This window comes from Silene latifolia, chromosome X (assembly GCF_048544455.1).
Source record: "Silene latifolia isolate original U9 population chromosome X, ASM4854445v1, whole genome shotgun sequence".
NCBI lineage: Eukaryota > Viridiplantae > Streptophyta > Magnoliopsida > Caryophyllales > Caryophyllaceae > Silene > Silene latifolia.
In genome coordinates, this window is record NC_133537.1 from 230,740,006 (window position 1) to 230,744,635 (window position 4,630).

Genomic DNA, 4,630 nt, shown 5'->3' on the forward strand with positions numbered 1-4,630 from the left:
CCATACTTGGTATCAAGAGGGTTATGGGCAACCCACTTGTACTTGTGTATCATAGTATGCAAATCAACAAGATGACCACCCTCCTTTGCTTTACACTTGTTATCCTTATTGAAGTTAGGATCAAAGTACTTAGCTAGGATAGTGACTAGGCCGCCATTGACAATAATGGTAGTGCCCTTCTTCCCACAATCAATGTTGAGCCATCTATCTACCAAAAGCCTCAAAGAGTTGAAAGGCTTGGTGTGTACTCTTCCAATGTTCAAAGCCGATTCAAGAAGAATAAAATCAAGTTTGGTGAAATGGTTGGTATCTTTCCTTGCAATAATGGTGTTTCCTATGACCTTGTGCCATACTCTTATGCCCGGATGGTGGACTAAAAGAGCACGACTCGCATGAAAGTCCTCAAATTTCCTCCCGGAAATTGCCTCCCAAAGAGGGTCGGGGTCATACTTTCCATAGTTCTTAAAATAACTCGGTTCATCACTAAGACCCAAAATTTCACCCAATTCTCTAAAGGAAATGCGTATACTAACATTAGCTAGACGAAACTCGAGATTCTCCCTACTCTCAACTTTGGTGACTTTCAAAGAACTCAAAAACTCCAAGGTAAGGGAGGGGTATGTCAATTCTTTTGATTCAAACAATTTCTCTAACCCCATGGCTTTGAAAAAGGCTCTAGTTTGCTCAAGGACACCCAACTTTCCCAAGGTGTCTTCACAAATAAATTTGGTGGATTGAAGTGATTTCCTAGCAAACTTGGCAAAAGTATCTCTATGGATTTTGGAAATAAAAGTTACCTCCGGATAAAGCAAAAGTTGATCGATTTCCGGAGTAGAAGATGTTGTTGCTCCCATAGAAGGTTGTTGTTGTTGTTGCACTTCCAAGTTTGGTGTTGCTACCACCATAGCCAATGCTTTCTTTGCTTGAAGAGCCTTTTGCCTTTGTGAAAGTGTCTTTGGTGCCTTTGTTGCCTTTGTTGCTCCCTTAGTCCTTGCCATTGATGAACTAACCAAGAAAAGAATGAAAAATCTTCAATTTGTAGTGTACCCAAATCGATTTAAAGGTGAAAGGCTTTGCCTTTATGAATTCAAAAATCGACTCAAAGGTTGAATATTTTGCTCTTGGTTTTGATTTTTATTGAAAAAGGAGTGATTGATTTGTTGTTAGAAGGATGATTTGATTTGATTTTGGTGAATGTTGTTGAGGGATTTTGTTTTTGTGATGGATAGGATGAGGGTTTTGATGTTTTGAAGTAGTGTTATGAATGAATGAATGAATGAAGGTGGGAGGGATTTTATAAAGACCGAAAAATTCGAACTGCAGGGGCAATCCGTGCGGTTTCTGCCCAATACGGGCGGATTCTGCACTTTCTGGGTTTGATAAAACTCGCCTAAAGACGGGCGTATTCAAGAGAAGACGCTCGGATTTGCTTGATACGGGACGGGCGGATTCTTGAAGACGGACGGATTTGAGTCCGGAAATTTTTCTTGTTTTCCTCGGCGAGAGAAGACGCCCGTCTTCTTTCCGGAGACGACGGATTTGCGGAGACGGGCGGATTCTTTGTTCAGGGCGCCGATTCTCTTACGATCAAAAATCTTTCAAAATTTCAGCTTATAGGGACGTGCGTCTTCAACCCAGTACGCTCGGATTGCATGAAGACGGGCGGATTCTCTTGAATCCGCTCAGATTCTACCCCTGTGTACCCGGATTAAGTTCCATCCGTGTATAATGCATATCCCTTATCAACCTTCTATTCTTCTTCAAATCTTGTGTTCTTCATTGTGGGGGCACTACTAAGGCATGGATAGCTTAGGCAATTGCCATCCCCACACTAAGCGAAAGCACTACACATCAATTGAGATTGTTAGTCCCTCCCTCACTTCTCTCAAACATGACAAATATCTTGATCAAAGCAAATAAAAATCCAAAGATGACAAAAATGAAATACAAGAATTGAAATGCGAGTTAGGGAGTTAGAAATATTTACAAATGGTGGTTTAGGGAGGACTCCACCAAACTCTCATTCTTGATGAGATGTCAAGGGGGCATGTTCAAGGTGTTGTTGATGTTGCTCAACACCTTGAAAAAGTGATCAAAAGCTTGTTCATTATCATGGTAGAGGTCTTCAATAGACCTTGGCCCTTGTTGTCGGTCTTGATCGATGGCATTACCAATGTAGGGATTAAAAATCCCTTCAAATTCGTCGTCCCAAAGACCACAAACTTCATTAAGTTGATCATTGAAAATCTCTTGATTTGATGGAGACAACTCTCCCAAATTCTTCTCTTGGCCAATGAGGCCATTCTCTTCTTCTTTGGTTGATTTTGATGAGCTTTGCAAGCTCTCCTTGTCACAATTCACTTGCTCTTTGAATGGAGCATCTTCAATTTTTTTCTTCCATTGGAGTTCCGATTTCTTCCTTTCATCCTTTCGGCTATAATGATCAATCATGAAACATGGTTCATGCAAACGAGGAGCTCTCATAGTCTTGTCAAGATTAAAGGTTATGCTTTCATCTCCCACTTCTAGAGTGAGCTCACCATGTTTCACATCAATCACCGCACCCGCGGTGTGTAGGAAAGGTCTTCCTAGAATGATTGGAATGTTGGAATCTTCCTCCGTATCAACAATGACAAAGTCCACCGGGATGAAAAACTTCCCAATTCGTACGGGGACATCTTCCCATATCCCTAATGGTGTCTTCGTCGATCTATCGGCCATTTGGAGTGTGATGTTATTGCATTTAAGCTCTCCCATCCCCAACCTTTTACTCACCGAGTACGGCATGACACTCACACTAGCCCCTAGATCATATAAGGCTTTGTTGATCGTTGTGTCGCCAATGGTACACGGTATTGAGAAGCTTCCCGGATCCTTTAGCTTTGGAGGTGAACTCCCTTGAAGTATTGCACTACTCACCTTAGTGAAGGCGATAGTCCCAAGCTTCCGGATCGACTTCTTCTTTGTGAGGATATCTTTCATGTACTTCGCATAGGCCGGCACGTGATTGATTAATTCCGTGAAAGGAATTGAGACTTCCAAATTCTTCACAATTTCCATGAACTTTCCAAGTTGATCATCAAATTTGGGCTTAGCTTGACGACTTGGAAAAGGAAGTCTAATCACAATGGGCTCCTTCTCCTTGACCTTGTCTTCATTTTTCTTTGAACTTTCTTCTTTTGATGATTCTCCATCTTTGGAGTTTTGCACAATTTCTTCCTTTTCACTAGCTTCCACAACTTCATCCTCAACTTGCTTCCTTGGCGCTTCATACCTTGTACCACTTCTCAAGTGAATGGAACTAACCGTTTCATGTCTAGGGGGATGCTAGTTGAGTCAATTGTGTTTCCAACATCTTGGTGTGAGCTAGGATGTTGTTGATGGTGGTTTCCTTTGCTTGGCTATCTTTTTGCATTTGAGTGAAAAATTCTTGTTGATTCTTTTGCATTTGGAGGACCGCTTTTTGGACATCAAAACCTTGGTCATTTTGGTGATTGTATGGATTTTGATTTTGGTAACCTTGGTTTTGATTGTAAAAGGGTCTTTGATTTTGGTTTCTCATGGGTGGTGGAGTGTATGTTGTTTGAGGGTTTTGAACATTTTGGCTTTTGTATGAGAGATTTGGATGGAATTTGGTGTTTTCATTGTAATAGTTGGAATAAGGGGTACCACTCTTGTATGCTTGGAAAGCATTCACTTGTTCATTTGTTCCCCTACATTCATTTTGGTCATGTCCCAAAGTTCCACAATTCTCACATATCCCACTTGGGATTGATGAGGATGCCGTCATGGCATTAACATGATGCTTTGGTGATTTTGAGACTTCTTCAAGTCTAGCCATAGTTTTTTCAAACTTCAAATTGATTGTGTCAATATGGGCACTAAGTTGAGCACCCAATTGAGTAACGGAGTCCACTTCATGCTTTCCTCCTCTAGTAGCCTTGCGAGGTCTACTATATTGTGAGTTATGGACCGCCATTTCCTCAATCTTGTTCCATGTTTGATTGTCATCAACTTCGGTGAACATTCCCTTTGATCCCATGTTGAGAATGTTCCTTGAATCCTCATATAGACCATTCTAAAATTGTTGTACCAAAAACCATTCGCTAAGTCCATGGTGAGGACATGAGCGATAAATTCCCTTGAACCGCTCCCAAGCTTCATACAAAGATTCTTCATCCCTTTGCTTAAAACCCGTAATTTGAGCTCTTAGCATGTTAGTCTTTTCCGGTGGGTAGAATTTTTTGTAGAAAGCTAGAGCCAACTTCTTCCAAGAATCTATTCCGAGGGTGGCCTTGTCAAGGCCCTTCAACCATTGCTTCGCGGTGCCGATTAGAGAAAAAGGAAATAAGACCCATCTAATTTGGTCTTGAGTCACACCCGTTTGAGAGATTGCATCACAATAGTCGCAAAAGGTTTCCATATGAGAATGAGGGTCTTCACTAGGCATCCCCCCAAATTGGCTCCTTTCAACTAATTGGATGAAGGCGGATTTGGCAATAAAATTTCCGGTTAGATGTTGCGGTGTAGGAGTACCATTTGGTAGGTTCTCCTCGGTGGGTACGGAGTGTGACGAGAATTTAGGCATTGTAGGTTGATTTTGTGGGGTATTGTGTAATGGGTTCTCCTC

The 4,630-nt window shown here is 41.5% G+C and overlaps 1 non-coding gene across 1 annotated transcript; it reads left to right on the forward strand.

Moving 5' to 3' along the window:
- Nucleotides 1-4,109: 4,109 nt before the first annotated feature.
- On the forward strand, nucleotides 4,110-4,216 carry LOC141625834 (small nucleolar RNA R71). Its single transcript, XR_012535584.1, has one exon. It is a non-coding gene; the product is annotated as a small nucleolar RNA R71 (small nucleolar RNA).
- The last annotated feature ends 414 nt before the right edge of the window (nucleotides 4,217-4,630 follow it).